We start from the raw sequence: 15,999 nt of genomic DNA, 5'->3' as shown, positions 1-15,999 counted from the left end.
GCCTGCCGCCCCCCCCACCTCTCCCCCACACGGCCTCCACCGCACCGACATCAACAAGCAGAGATTTCCCCCCCCCTCCCCCCACCCCGGGACGGATCCCCCCACTTCACCCGGGCGGGGACAGGCGACGAGGGCCGCCGGCGGGAGGGGGCACAGCTCAGCCGCGAGAGCGGGGCGCTGCTCAACCGCCCTCCTCCTAGGAGCGGGGGAGGGGGCATCTCCTCACAGGAATCGGGGGGGGTCCTAAAGCCGCCCCCTCAACCGCGCCATCGCCCCCTCACCCACACGAAGGGGCCGGGCCGGGCCCTGCCACCCTCGGCACCCGCCCCGGTAACGGGCGTGGCGGCCCCCGCTCACCTCCACCCGGCGACTGCCCCCGCTGCGGCTTTTCCACTCAGCGGCCGCGAAGCCAAACAACATCCCTTATAGCGGTTCCGGCGTCGCCACGGCGCCTGCGCGGAGCGGCGGGCGGGGCTGCGGGCGGGGGCTCCCGCGCGGCACCTCACGGGAAGTGTAGTCCTCCTTGCGGCTTCCGCCGCCCACAGCGCGAGGTGCCAGAACGACATTTCCCAGAAGCTCCCGCGCGGGTCGCCTCCTCTTCAGCCCCGCCCACTGCGCGCCTCGCCCCACCTCCTTTCCCCGCTCCTGCCGCAGCGTGGGGGGTCTGGAACGTTCGCCGCGGGCCGGCGCGAGCCGCGGGGTGGGGGGTGCGGTGCAGTGCAGTGCGGTGCGGTGCGGTGCGGTGCAGTGCAGTGCGGTGCAGTGCAAGGCAAGGCAAGGCAAGGCAATGCAAGGCAAGGCAATGCAATTCAATGCAATCAATGCCGTGTAGTGTAATGCCGCGCAAGGGAGCGCAACGCGCTGCAATGCAGCGCGACGCCGTGCAACGCAAAGCGGTGCAGTGCGGTGCAGTGCCGGGCCGGGCCGGGCGGCGGGGACGGGAGGGGGGACGCAGCAGCGCGCCGAGGAGCGGGAGGCGGGGCCGAGCGGCGGCGGCCGGGCAGGGGGGCGCAGAGCGCGGGGAGCCGCGGCCTCCCCCGACGGCTGTGGGTCCGCGCCCGAGGGGAGCGTGGCGCAGCGGCACCCAGCCCCGGCCGCGGGGGAGCTCGGCAAGGGAGGGGGGTTGCGGCCGCGCTTCCCCTCACGCAGGGCTGTGAATATCCTTAACGGATCCTGAGCTGCGGCTTCTTCCCTGCTGCGTTTAAATGCTCTGTCCTCGTTTGACATCTTACCGCCACCAGCCCAGTTTGGCTGATGTCTCGCTTGGTGGTTTATATAACGAGTGCCTGTTCGCACCGCAGTCGCTCTCCCGCCAGCAGCAGTTGTGAGAGCCGATGCGATTTAAAAACAGAAATAAATTCAGATAAAGATTGGAGACGGGGAGTAAAACTGGACCCACAATACTCCCTCTAAGTCCCGGGGCCAGCAGTGCCGGTACAACAGGGTCGTCACCGTCACCATGCGGGCGGTCACTCAAGGACGCCCTCGAGGTGCCTGCGAAGGCCTCCGGAGCGCCCTGACACGCGGTCACGCGTCCCCGGAGCTCTGGCTCCGTCTCCAGCTGAGTTAAGGATTGCCTCTGCTGGCGACGCTCTGATATTTTGGGAGAGCAGAACTGAAAAACGCTAACTGGGCAGAGAGGCAGCGCCCTTCCCACGGCAGGGCAGCCAAGAGCGCACGTGGCTCCTGCGTTTCCCTGCAGTCTGTTCCCCAAAACTCAAAACTCTGCAATTTCAGACTGGTTCGGCTGGGATATTATTTGAGAGAAAAGCTGCGAGGTGCATGTTATCCCTTCTGCATGCTATGCCCCAGCAAAGGGTAGATTTTGAGACAGAAGCCAGGAGGCAATTTAGGGTAAGTGTCAGAGCAGTCATTAAACAGCCCTTTGCGTGCATCAGACACATTGGAGCGCAGAGGTACATAAATGTGCAGTTACTGAGCAACGTAGTTAAACAGCACAATCAAAAAGGGCAAAGTGTGAATGATGGAGAGATATAAATAGGGTTAAAGCTTTAAAATGAATCACTTTTGTTGTATTTTAGGGTGTTGACCTGAACTTATTCTGAGCAAAGCACCACGGGTGTGCGTTTGGCCCCTGAGCTCTGGAGACAACCGCAACTGCTCTGCAGAAGTGGTTCTTTCTGAACTGATGACATGTGGAAGCCCCAAAGCTCTGCATCACGTGGCTAGAGAGAAAGAAGAATATGAACTCCCATTGTGCCAAAATGGCTGAAAAATGTGTTCAGAAAGATAAGCAGAGAGCGTTGTCTCAGCTGGGGCCCCCTCAGTTCCACTAGCGCCGGAGCAGATCCGAGAGTAAAAGGGAGGGTGTGAGCGCAAGCAGAAGAGCGTGCTGGTGAATGATGATGTGTACACTCAGGCCAGCTCTGGGTGATGGGCTGGTGGAAGCATCAGCAGTGTTTTCACACCTGTGCTCACGTGAGTGTGCATACTCCCTTATTACGATGGTAGGACTGCTGAAGGAAAATGCTTATGTCAGCACAACCCTCTTTTAACTGTGTCACGAGTCTCCTCCAGCGTTTCTTCTAGAGGATATAAATGTACTGGTGCTACCAACCAGAGGAGTTACATCTTTAGCTCCAGTGGCAACAGCCAATGCTTTTAGTGCTGCAAGTCCTAGATTCATCCCTGCGGGACATCAGCTGTTACATAAACAGGGCCTGTACGGGATTAAAACTTTTACTGATTCACGATCTGGGATTTGCTGTAATCAGCACTGAATCACGGCAAGAAAAGCGTAGCCAAACCAAAGAACCAATGGCAGTTTCAACCCCAAGGCTTGCGAACCATGGGCTGGGAAGTGACGCTTCCTAGAGGTGTGAAGAATCTGCTTCCCTCTGCCCCAAAAGAAACCTGAGCAATGGCTTTGAAGCAAAGCTTGAAACAGCCCCCATTGGCCTGACTTGAGCCATTGGATCTGATAATCAAGTGTTGCTGCGTTGGCCAGGAAACACAGGCTCAGTCTCTGAAAGTGATGGTCTTTATTTATCCAACTTTTCTACCACATCTTTCCCCATAAGATCTGAGCACCTGCTTTACCTACTAGGGAACATGAAGTGTATGCTGCCCAGAGATTTACTTGTGGCTACTTAACTGAGCTGAATCTTGGACAGAAACAGATGTTCTTTCAGAAGCTCTTCCAAGCCTGAGGAGCATTGCAGCGCTTGTTTGGGTTAGCAGCATCCCAATTCAGAATCACATCCACTCAAAACCCTGTTACGCACAACTGCAAAACAGAGTTACTTGCGAGTCAGTGTGAGCCAAACACCTGGCAAGCCCAGAAGACACTGACTCCACCACTTCGGTGGGGACAGGCATGGGGTTAGTGCAGTCACCATTTTATTGCTGGCAAAAAATTATGATAAGATGCTAAGATGAAACAACTTTTCTCTTTGCCCTCAAGGAAAAGATATCCCTCAAAGGAGCAGCAAGATGTGATCTGACTGACTTCCATCAAGACATGTGGAATACCAGGAGATGTCTCAGGCTAACAGAATGCAGGGTTGTCACATCAGGCTTGCCAGCAGCTCAGCCTCCTCCCTCCAGCCCTCCGTGCCCTGCCAGACCAGCTGGGGAATACAACATTGCAACATTTCGGTCAGACACAAGAAGGCATCTCCCTTTAACGCAACTTCACATATGCCGGTGGTCAGCAGTTTGTCCCGCTCACCCCACCACAACTCCTTTCCTAGGCACGTCACATGCAGCGGACATGTTCTTCCTTCCCTTCCCCGCTGGGATGCTCAGTCTGAACTGCTGGGGCTTGTGTCTTCTGCATGAGTTTCCCGGGTTCACCCCTTCCTGACGAGTGTGCTGACAGCTGTTATGCTTGCTGGTGCTTTTTTGCTCCCTCGCTGATCAGAGCTCTCAGCCACAAAGTGCAGAACTCGTAAATTAATTGGATGGCTCAAGGAAAAGTCCCATGACCTCAAATTTAGCCTGCAGCATGGCAAACCTTATCAAGTCCAGAAATAGGGAGGTCTGGAGAGACCACATTTGCCAGTGGATACACGTACCTTTCCATGCCAGGCCAAGGACTGTGGGTCTCCCTTCGTGCTGTCCCACAAGTCCTCATCCATGAGACTATGCACACAATATCATACATGTTTAGTGCCTACTTGGCTCCATCCAGAGCCACAGCACAGAGGTGAACTGTTTCTCCAAGAACTGTTTCTTGGAGAAACAGTTCACCTGTCAGGACCCCATCCGCACGCGGGAGCAGGCTCAAACACAGGCATGGTGTCAGGGAGCTACTCGCAGCTGCCAGCCCCAGGGCTGCCGATGTCCCAAGGAGCCTGCACCCCTCAGCTAGCAGGGAAGAAGAGCCATGCCAGCCATCCTGCGTCCTGGAGGGCAAAGGCCTTCTCCCCCATCCCAGGCGTAGTTGTGCAGAAAGGGGCTTGCAGAATCAGAGAGTGAAAGACCCAGTGACATGAGCCAACCCTTTCCTGGATCTCAGCACTTTCCTTTGCACTGCACTGATTTCCAGGGCACACACGGGGCAAGTGCCAAGTGACACCCCATGGACACCTCCCTCTGCAGCACGGACACTCGCCAAGCTCCAGCCCTTTCATTAGTGTCTCCTCAGTGTGACTGCAGCTCTGCAAGTGATTCATTCAGACATTCGGGTACATGTCCTCTATGTTGTTTCAATGCTGAACAGTCTGTGTTGCAGATTGGAAACTGAGGGGAGTTGAGGCCAGCTCACACAAAGCAGTGAGAAATGTTTTTTCCCTACTCTTTCCCCGGGAAAATATGGAAGAGGGATATGATGGGTTTGGACCTAGAGAAAAGACGAATCTTCCTTTTTCACCCTGACCTGTTTTAGGCAGGAGTTCATTAATATCTTAATACCCCATGCATTTGGCTTTTATGCAAATGACTGGTACTCACTTGATCTTTGTGCAAAATTATTAGCCGTGTGGGTGTTCACACGCTGTGATTGTGTTTCAGAGGATAAGCCTCCCAGACTGATCCAGGCAGAGCCAGCACTCCAGACTGCACCAGTACCACCCATAACCTTCCCTTCGGTTCACGTTGGAAGGTGAACCTGCCTGGACAAGCTAAAGGTGTTCTACTTTCGTTCTTAAAAACTTCCAGAAGTATCCATGATTTTTCAAGACATGCCTTTTAGTTTGCTTTTATATTTTTAGGTTTTGATCATTTAGCTGTATTTCTGCAGCATTTCTGCTTGTCAGATTTCTTGTTCGAGTGCAGAAGTAAAAGAGGTGCAATACTGCACAATGTCAGACAGGTTAAATTTGGTTTGTAATTCATTTTGTGGGTCATGAGGAAGGAGCACGGAAAGAGTGCTCCATCTTATTTCATATACTCCCTTCTCTGAGCTTTGGAAGGGCAAGATACAAATAACACCGAGCAGCAAATAAATTAAACCTGCTTTTTTCTTACATCTGAATATGATGTGAAAAGCCAGAAGCTCTCAAAGCTATTGCAACATTTAAAGTATAATCCAATGCAGGAAACCAGTTCAAGGCAGCTCATCTTTAGACTGAGTGAGTGTTCGATCTTTCTTCTAAAAACCTGATAATTATGAGGACAAGATTAGTTCAAGGACAAAACACTGCCTGCAGAGCAGAAGCCGTGGTGCAGATCTATGCACACTAGCAAGCTGTGGTTCGCAGAGCTTGTACCACACCCACGGTTAATGAGTAATTGATAGAAATCTGCGGCATGGGTCAAAGCTGGAGTCTGCATGCTCTCACAAGTACAGCAGGGAACAGCCAGACTCGAGGCTTGGCCACCTTGTGCAGCTGGTTTTTGGATGAAGTTAGGGGAGAAGTCCAGCAATACCACAACAAAAAAGCTGGAGATGTGTCTGGATGAGCACTAAGGGGCTGGGATGAATCCCTGCTATACTATATCACCTTGACTTTGGGAGTTGCATCCTTTCAGCTGTTATTACTCATAGTCTGGAGGTGTGGAGTGACAGCTTTGGTTAGGGGCCAGTCTGCAGTGCTAAAAATGGGGGGAGAAACTCCTCTAGCCCCCTCTCTGCAAGTGGCCCATGATTGCCCGCTAGCCAGGTTGTAAGGAGGGGACAACGGTCATGTCGGAGCATGTGTTCAGCTCAGACTGTTTATTCTGGATCTGGTCAGGGCTGGCCAAGCAGCCAGGCCAGAGCTGCGCTGGATGCGGGCTGTGGCAGGGAGAACTGGTTTATACCTTACAAAACCTGGAGGCGGTGGCCAGGATATGATGTGGCACAACCTTCACGTCAGCTCCCAGGGATGCACTCACAGCCTGCTGCCAGGGCAGGACATGGTCTGTGCACGCTGCAGAAACAGAGCTGCCAGGTTAAAAAGTTGGAGGTGTCACTGTTTCCAGCTGTGCGGAAAGAGCAGAACCAGACACAGTGGAAAGGTCCCCCAAATGGGTTGTTTTCTTACAGCCACCAAACTGCATGGCTGTGCAGAGCCTGCTTGATGGGCGCTGTCAGGGGCACCATCATCAAAGAAAGATGCATGGGTGTAGCTGTATTGGCCCCCAGGTCACAGGGCAAAATGATCCCTTTTGCATCTCCCCCTGTGCAAAGGAGGTACTTGCCCCGCTGACACCCAGAAATGCTGCACATCCTCCAAGCACATGGGCTTCTGGTGTACCAGACACACATCAGGCATGGACAAGCACTTCTTTTTAATCTTCCAGCACGTGATGAATCTGCCAGCTGCCTCGTCTTCCCTCCCCTTCCCCTAAATCATCCCCGTTTCCTACATCTCTTGTGAAGTGACTGTGTTAGCATCCATTCAAGGTCTCAGTGATGCTACACATCCCCAAAGTCCAACACCTTCCTTCTGCTGCTCAGAGGTCTCCCAGGACATGGCTCATGGGTGCCACCAGCTCCCTCACAACCTGCTTTCTCCCTCTCCCTAAGCTGTGGAGATGCAGGGAGAGATGCTTGTCCACGATAGCTCCCCTGGTGTTTATACACTTCCCATCTGGGTCAGCCACACTACTGGGAATATGGGATGTTTCCCTGGTGCTGGGTCCATAAGAAAGGCAATGCTGCAGGGACTTCGACGGATGCTGGACTCAAGGTCCTTATTTCCCCAAATGTTCCCAAGTCCTTGGACTTTTCCACAGTGCATCCTCTGCCCTCCAGCCTAACACATGCTGCCAAGGAACCACTGACCTATGCTTGTCCCCGTGCCATCGGGAGACCCTCTGCCAACAAGCCAGCATCGGCAACCAGGTGCTGGGAAGCTACATGGCAAAAAACGAGCTGGGCCGAGCACAGCAGGCAGCCTGCAGGGAGAAGAGCTTTCTATCCCAGAGGAAACAGCATAAGCAGCACAAACGAAAAGGGCTTAAAAAAGGAGAAAAATAATTAAAAAGGCTGAAAGCCCCCAGTGGTGCCTGGACTCCCACGTGGCAGAGAAGAGGCCAGCTGGGATGCCACTTTTGGAGCTCCCCGATGTGATCAGCTGATTTTAGAAGCAAAACACATCCCAGGGAGGACAGCCAAGGTCAGGGAGCATCAGGCCTGTGGGACTGCCACTGTTGAGCGTGAGCTGGGAAGAAGGGAAGCTGCGTATTAGGCACAGCTCTGTCCTTGCTGCTGCATTTGGTGTCGGGGCTGCTCCAGGGTGGCCAGGTCCCTGGGGGCCAGCCCTGCCTGCTCAGAGCTGCAAACCATCCTCTCCATCCCTGACAGGAGGGAGGACAGGTAAATCTGAACAGAGATTTCTGCGGGCAGGACGGGCAATGCCCCTGCCCAGCTGGCAGAAGGGAAGGGAGGTGGGGGAAGCCCCCACGTCTCCTCAGAGCAGCACTCACCCTGGGAGACCACAGAGACCCACCATGCCCAGTTGGGGCCTGTGGGTCCCGGGCACCCACTTGCCTGTGTGAGGGAGTCATGCCAGCCCTCACCCCCCAACAGGGCAGGGGGGTGTATTCGGAGACCCCTGCTTAGGGATGCAGGGGAAGGCAAGTGGCTTTGTGTGCAGGCTGCCCCACCTGCCCCGGAGGTGAAGGATGGAAAGTAAAGGCAGCAGTGAGGAATGAGCAGGGCCTTGGGGACTTCTTTTGCTCTGCTGCCAGGGGAGGAGGAGGAGGACAGGTCCCAGCCCAGGTGGCCACAGCACTTCCTTGTGCCTCCTCTCACTGCAGCAGCTGGTGGGACTAGGGGGACCACTGCCATGGGGTGCCAGGGAGTTTGGTACAGAGCCTAGGCAACGGCCTGGGTTAGCCAAGGCAAACTTTGCAGCGAAGACAGAAATACTGATTGGTCTGAAACCTTGAGGCTGTTTGTTAAGACTTCAGAAATCCCTGGATGGGAAAACATATGTCTGGAGCAGGTTTGCCTTGCCAAACAGAGCCATGTCACGTGCCTGTCCCATGCTCTGCAGATGGGGGGAGTCCCCCGGGCATTTCTGAGCCACTAATAGGAAAAGCCCCGTGTGTAATCATGGCTTAGTCAGGTCAACTGGAAACGAAGCGCTCTGGCTGCTGTGTGCTGCTTTTCATCACGAGGCAGGAAGACGGGGACCTTTGCAGCCACGGCTGCGGAGATTAGGCCCATGCTTGAAGAGTGGGAAACAGTCCTACGGTCTGCAGCCTTGGTAACATAGATCACAGCCCCCGCAACGCTTAGAGTAACAAACCCAGCTTAATACTGATAACCAGGGAATGGCACAAGCTCCAGCTCCCCCATGGCCCCTCCCACGGACTGGGGGCACAGTGCACGGGAGCTGGAGGATGCAAAGACTCGGAGCAGCAGGACCACCTCCTCCCATGGGTGGTTACAGTGTGTGGTGGGACTGGGGTGAAGTGCTCAATGCCTGGGCTGGCCATCAGCTTGCTCTGTAGCCCCAAAGGTATCACACCTCCAGCCTGTGTCTCAATCCCTCCTCCTAAAAATTGTGTGAGTGCTGGAAGCCATGGGAGAGAGGAGAACAGTGCTTCCTCTTTCTTCAAAAAGCCAGGGCTTTCTCTGTACAGTGCACTTACAGTGGTTACAGTCCAATGTGAATGAAGTCAAACCTTGAATGTTGTTTTATTGCTTTTATATTCCCCCAGCATGTTTATAGTGCTTTGCACAGAGGGAGAGATGGTTTAAAACACACACTTCCGCAGGTGTGTAGCAGATCACAGGGTGATGTCCTGTGATCGCAGGCAGAGACTCAATTTAGATCAAGTTTCTAGCTGAACACCTGCGTCACTTACAGGTGAGAGTATGTCTGCATCTCTGGATCTTGCCTGTGTACAGAGATATTTCCTCTGCCATCCAGTCAAGGGATTTTTTTAAGCTCTGTCTGTGCACTTAAGAATTACATGCTCTGGACTCTCTTCTTGCGTCAGTGTTGACTTAGTACCAGCGTGGTGTCTCTGGGCTTAACTCTGCCCTGTTTTGCACTTGGCATCATTGTGGACATGCCTGCAAAGTCCACCCACTCCAAGCCAGGCCTCCCCACGTGCTCCCACCAAGAGGCTGCTGATATGTCTGCACCGCGCAGGCATCAGAGCTGTCACATTATCTCTAAGGACCAAGGAACAAAGCTGATCATTATGACCCTGCTAAGAGTGTTTGTTCCCATATATAGCATTGGCACTGCAGAGTCCCTGTTTGGGAATAACAGCCCTGTGATGGGTGTTACTACAGCCCCAGAGACACCCCAGCAGTGTGCTGAGTCTTGCTGAGCTGGAGGCTGCCTGAGTGCAGAGGAGGGGGACATAGTCCTGCCTGGTGGAGCTAATCATCTCAATTAAATGAGGTAAAAAGATGAGTGCACCAAGAAAGAGACAGATTTGATAACTAGAAGGTGCCAAAAATCAAACCATGCGATCAGTGGTGTGACCAATGCTTTGCAGCATGATTGGCCAGAAAAGGATGAAAAGAAGTAGAAATAATAGCTATACTTAGGATGTCAAAGCCAGCACTTGAAGGAGAGTGCTGCAATCCTGGAAGCTGCTCCTGGAGACAAGGTATCTCGAGAGCCTAATATTCCCACTGATTTGCAAGGTGGTGGGAGCACTGTGATGAATTCCTCAGCATGTCTCAGGTATAGACTCTCACACCATGACTTTGCACATTGTGTCGCAGAGTAATTAATTGCATTGACTTGGAAGAAACAGAAAAGGAACCTCTAATCCAATACACTTAATTTCTTTCTTGTCTCCAATATATTACCTTTTCCTTGGTACCACTGCAACTTGAACCAGCACTTCTACACTACCAGGAAAAATGTCATTAATCAGCCACTTCCTTATACTTTTCTGCAACCATATGAATGTGACAGTTTGAAATATAACCCTTGCAAACTAGAAAGAGTATTGTCATGAGTCCATGGGAAACATAAGTTCAATAACCAGATCTGTAGTATACAACATCTGTGGAGATAAGATGATTTCTCCCTCGCTTTGATGTAATGGAAAGAGATTGCTGAGTTCTCTCGGAGAAAGTTCCTCTTCTCAGTCTTTATTAGTTAGATCTTAAGGAAGCTCCAACACGAAGCTTTTCTGAAGCAAAGCTCTGCGTGTGTGGGCAACTGAGCAGGTCCTCGAAATGGCACAGCTACCAAAATATCACTCAGTTCCCAGCCTTCCCTGGAAGCACGGACTGAGGGCTCTGATCAGCATGCCTTGTCCATGGAGCGCTGGGCTAGCAGGGCAGGAGAAGGGTTAAGGGAAACGGGTGCTGGGTGGCCCTCTCCTCTGGATGGGGGGCCCTTGCAGGAAAGGCAGTGATCAGAGCACAGATAGCTGTGGCTTGATCAAAGCCCCAGCCCGGCTTCTGGTGGATTGGCGGTGGGAAGCAGGGCTGCCTCCTTCCTGAAATGATACATCTGGTGCCGGCAGCGGCGGGAGGCAGAGGGAGGGACGACTCTTCCTTGCAGCCTCTCTGCCGGGCAGGGCTGGGACTGCTCTAGGAGGGGATGCTGTAGGGGCCCCCTTTCCTCCCCTGGAGAAGGCGAGGGATGGGGAATAACCCTGCCCTCGTGCAGGGAGGGGGGAACGCCCCCACCTCGGAGCGAAGGAGCAGGGACAGAGCAGTCACTGCTGCTAGCAACTGCTCCACAGTGACCACTCTGAATTGGTGGCATAGGGTCCCCGGCTGGGAGGGACCGGAGGGGTGGGCAGTGAGAGGACTCTCCAAATGAGTCCCTAGGCCAGGCAGTGGCCAGCTGTCTTTCTCCTGGGTACCAACCCGAGCCGGGAATGTCCTCCTCGCCCCGGCAGCCCTGACCTGGCACCGTGGGTTCCCTTCCCATGACAGAGGTGACCCCAAAGCCTGTCCCTGTAGCCCTCAGCAGCACAGCATTTCCCTGCTCTTCCCCACAGTCGTATGGTCGCAGGTGCCCAAATCCCACAGGTTGCTCGGTGCTAGGTCTTTCCAGAGGAGACGTCTTTTCCCCCAGCTCAGCCCACACATCTCTTCCTACCAGCCACTGTTTATTACCAAAGTACAAGCCTCCCTGGGTTTTTGTTATACCTACTCAGGAAAAGCTGTTCCCAGCTGCTCCTGCTACAGGAATCCACAAGGACCAAGGCTAGAAAAGGGTTAGCTGAGAAAACAGGAGGCAGCTCTGATGTCTCCACTGGACTGTGACAAGGGATCTCTCATCCCTGGGGGCCAGGGAGAGCCAGCGGCTCCCAGCGAGCATGATCCTCGTCTAACTCCAACGCGCCTGCTCACGGGCTGCTGCCTCATTTCCCATGGCTTTGGGCAGAGCCAAATGGGAGCACAAAGCTGGGGGGTAAATCCTGGACTAACATAGGCTTTGAAGGCCAGGGACTCCAGGGAGGTGCTACCAGTGTAGCAGTGGTGTAAAAAATTGTGTGTGTGTGTGGGGGGGGGGGGGGGGGGGGCTGAATAAGAAATAGTGAAAGGAGGAGAGGAGGGAGCCTTTGTGTGCAGACTCACTCTTCTGGCGCAGGCAGAGGAGTGATCTCCCAGGAGGTAATACTAAAGCGATCCTCAGCATGACTGGGAATACTGGTTCCTGCGACTGCTCCAGCACTGTCCCCTGATGGGAAATGCATCTCCTGGCACAGAGGAGAGCAGTTTCTGGGGTCATGCAGGGCAGCCGGCTCCAGGGGTGCCGGCCCTGAGGCTGGAGCACATGGCAAGGCCAGATGGCAGCTGACTCACTCCTTCCAGGACAGGGTGTCCTCGCTGATGCCAAGAAGGAGCCTACATATGCCATGCCTAAAGCCTCACATGTCTCTGAGAGCAGCCAGAGAGATGAATCAGCAAAGGCGACAGCCGGGGTCTGAGCAGCAATCCCAGAGCGCCAGCGCACCCGGCCTTTGCACCCCAACTTGGTTACCTGTTTGAGAGCAGGTCTGCCAGTGCAAGCGAGCATTGCTGCTCCAGGGCTGGTGTTTCTCCACAGAAAAGCGTCTGCTGAGGGATGATGGAAGCAGCATCCTAGAAGATGGGGCAGAGCATCCGATCATGTAGACTTCATCTGAGAGCCACACAAGGAGTCTGGGAGTAGCTGTTCCCTGCTAAGGCTAATCTGACCAAGGGGAGAAAACAAAACCTTTGCAAGGGGGAGAAACTGGAGCAAAGCTTGTAAATGGCTGGAAACTCTGCTAAAATGTCCAGAGCAATATAACCTACAGCCCAGGCTGTGTCTGGGAGAGAGGAACCTCAGACCCTGGGAAGTCCCAGGGAAGAAGTAAATTAGGCAGAAGTTTACCCTGGGACTTAGCAGTGCTGTCCCTGCCTCTCCTCACCCGTCAGGTGCCTGAGCTCCAGACAGAGCCCGTCTGTGGGAAATGTGCTGCCCCAGCGATGCCCCTTCTCCCCTCTTCACCAGACATGGGGGCCATATGAAACTCCAGGCAGCCGAGATGCAGGGAGCTGGGGCAGCCCAGAGCCCAGGCAGCAGCAGGTAATGCATCCTGCGTGTTAGCAAGTGAAAGACACTGAGGCCAGCAACACGCTGGTGCAAAAGGCCACCAGGCCGTTCAGCAAGCAGCACCCAGCACTGGGCGGGCACCTGGGGCCAGATCCGGCAGCCTGTTCTGTCTTTGGCTCCCCTTTGCAAGGCTGCCCATAGAGCAGCAGTGGGATGCCAAGAGCGGAGGAAGCTCCACAGCTTGTCTGGCAGAAAGCCTCTGTGGAGAAGCACAGGAGAGGCCCAAATGAGCAAAGAGTGGAGGACTAGCCTGTGAGTCAGTGTCCCTGCTGGCAGCTTGGCCAGGCCCCAGGGAGTGGGAGGGAGGGAGCGAGGCGGGAGGGTCGGGATGCAGAGCAGCATCAGTCTGGTGTCGTATTCGGTCTCTGGTTTACTTGTGATCTGCAGTGTTATTTTTACCTGCAGGACTCGGTTCTGTGCTCAGGTAAATCTTGTGTCCAGTACAGAGCTGTTCAGGTGTGCAGGAGGGCTGGACAAAGCAACCGCATGCTGGCTGGCACCCACCCCTTCTCCACAGGGCAGGAGCTCCTCCGAGGGTGTTTGGGGCAGACAGACACCTCTCTACACCTGGCAAGCGAGCATCAACCATCGCGAGCGAGCTCAGGACAGCCCTTGGAGCCTGGTCACCCGCATCACGGTGCAGGGTTTGCCCCACATCACCTCTTCCACTGCATGGGGAGAGCCCCGGCCCAACCAGGCTCCCCAACAGCTTGGCACAGGCCAGGCAGAGCAGAATGGAGGCACTCACTGCATCCCTGGCCTGGAGTTGAGATGACACACAGCCCGCGGCTCTGCCAAGGCACCTGAGGATGCTCCAAGGGCATCAGGAGCTGCCAGCCACCAATGCAGGACAGAACACAAAGTGAGGGGAAATCAGCCTGGTGCTGGATGCATGGTTCCTGCACAGAAACCTCCTGTGATCCTCTGCCTTCAAGGCTCCCTGACCCGGGGACCTCCTGACACAGGTCCCACTCAGCCCTGACATCTATGGAACCCTAGATATGCCCCAGCTATGCCCCAAATATGCCCCAGAAAGCAGAGCATCCGCACGGCACTCTCCCTGCCCAGAGCTGGTGGATGCTGCTCCACGATGCCCTACCCAGAGGTGTGCGAGGATGAAGAAGTAGGAAAAGGCCCTAGTCAGTGTGATTGCCCACCTTCTCCTCACTATGGGATATCAAGCTGGATGGACCTTCAGTCTAACTCAGCACATCCTCATTTCAATTTTCATGAGCTAATTTCAATTTTAAAAGCTCCCCTGGAATTGGGTTTCAGAATGTTTGGCCTGGGTGCTGCTGGCCCGCAAGTCCCTGCTGAAACCCAAGGGAAATGTTTCTGCAAAGCCTGAAGAATATTTATCAAGCTGATTTTGAGTTCAGTTCATTAGCAATTACCTTTATTTGTCTTCTCCTGCTCTTGCCAGTTTACCAGGGCAACGTCTTGGAAACTCGCCTCATTTGGAGAGAACAGGATGTAATTAGCCAGATAATCTGCTGATTCTCTTGTAAAGCTTTGTGTGCCCAGTCTCGATACGGGCAGTGGCTGCGCAGGCTGGATCAGACCTGCTTTCTGGTGCTGTTTATGCATTTAGTGCTACAAAGGCAGGAAGGAAGATGCTGTCCTGCCCTCAGGCAATGACAAATCCACCTCTCAGATAACTCCTCAAATTGTAACCCCCGGGCTGAAATCACCTGGGAGCTCTTGTTCCGGGCTTAGCTCCGTTGCTGAGGCAAAAGGATTCCCAAGGGGATGCGGATATCTATTTTTGAACAGGATAGGAATGATTTATTTCTCCAGGGCAACTCATCTCTATTTTCTCAGTGGTGTCCATCCTGGCTGCTTTATTCCAACCCACTAGCTAAGGTCAAGCAATTTACCCACAAGGTGCAGCACAGCAAGGGCTCAATCACAAGTTACTGGGGGCAGATGGCACCAGAAGAGATCCTTAACACTTTTACCAGTGAGGGAAATTCAGGGAATACTCAATGCTGCAGAGTCCTTCAGGAGACAGAGGAGAGTTGTCTTCTAGTAAGTCAACCATGAACCTGCAATTCAGCTGGTGGAAAGGATGCTGCACTAACATAACTATTACATACAGCAGAGAGTCTTACCCACTCACAACCCAGGAAAGACCCTTCAGCACTGGGGTTATGCAGGCTGCCCGCAGCACTAGGACAACACTGCAGGTCTGATGATTAAATTGGGCCTCCCTTCATTCCCTTCATCATCAGGATGGATAGCTCATGTTGGGTATCTTGGGCTGGTAAGTGCGTGCCATGTTCCACCCTGGGGAAGGGCCCTATCTCGATGGGAGGATGCAAATGCCCTGTATATCTTTCTCAGATGACAGCTGCACTGTGGATCAGCTCTCTGGTGCCCTGGCTGCTCAGGAAGGGGTAGGTGCAGAGGACTCAGCTAGCAGATGAGAGCAGCAAGGGCCAGAGCAGGGAGTTACAGAGGGGGCAACTTACAGAGTAAGGGCCTTCCAGAGCAAACCCCAAGGTGCCCGTTCCCTTCTCGCCAAGCTCAGGGGATCTCAGCAGCCCCACTGCCCAAGCCCTCTAGGAGTTTCCTCAGGGAGTCTCTCAGCCCATTTTCCAGATTTTGATGCAGAGGTTATAACACAGTTTTATCCTGCTGAAAAATGAGCAGGCAGCAGAGCTCTGTGAGCTGTGCCTGAGTGAGAGGGACCATAACGCCATAACCAGCGGACGGAGGCAAGAGAGGAGGATTCAGCCAAGGGGGCACTTTCTGTGCCCAGCACTGTAAGCGACCAATTCCCCCCTGAGGGCCAGGCCAATACAGAAGCACTCAGGAGGGGCAACCAGATCTGTATGAGGGCAGAGCTCTGCCTTGGGGGAGAGGCCCGAGACCGATGCAGCTGTGAGCACCTGAGCTGATGATGTTGCAGAGGGCAGCAGCTAGACCCTCCCCCCCCCCCCCCCGCAACACCCAAGTGGGGACTGCTTCACCAAGCCAGGTGGGAGGCCAGTGCCACCCCCCAGTCCCAGAAACCACCCCTCCTTTTCTCCCCTGCTCTTCTGAAAGTGTCTCTGGGTAGACTCTGGGAGGTCACTCCAGGACTGTGGGGTTT

General features: G+C 54.2%; 1 protein-coding gene and 1 long non-coding RNA gene across 2 annotated transcripts in view; one reads left to right on the top strand and one right to left on the bottom strand.

Moving 5' to 3' along the window:
- Positions 1-489, bottom strand: part of ABCC5 (ATP binding cassette subfamily C member 5) — a 77,090-nt gene extending 76,601 nt beyond the window's left edge. The window contains exon 1 of the mRNA XM_064516716.1: positions 358-489. The gene's annotated coding sequence lies outside the window, so the exon portion shown is untranslated. The remainder of the gene's footprint in view (positions 1-357) is intronic.
- Positions 490-496: 7 nt separating this feature from the next.
- LOC112980122 (uncharacterized) lies at positions 497-5,281 on the top strand. The gene is made up of 2 exons (XR_010390475.1): positions 497-794; positions 2,043-5,281. It is a non-coding gene; the product is annotated as an uncharacterized LOC112980122 (long non-coding RNA).
- The last annotated feature ends 10,718 nt before the right edge of the window (positions 5,282-15,999 follow it).

Source organism: Dromaius novaehollandiae, chromosome 9 (genome assembly GCF_036370855.1).
Source record: "Dromaius novaehollandiae isolate bDroNov1 chromosome 9, bDroNov1.hap1, whole genome shotgun sequence".
In the NCBI taxonomy this organism is placed as follows: Eukaryota; Metazoa; Chordata; class Aves; order Casuariiformes; family Dromaiidae; genus Dromaius; species Dromaius novaehollandiae.
Note: the sequence above shows the minus strand (reverse complement) of the source record. Positions and strands in the feature narration are given on the sequence as shown.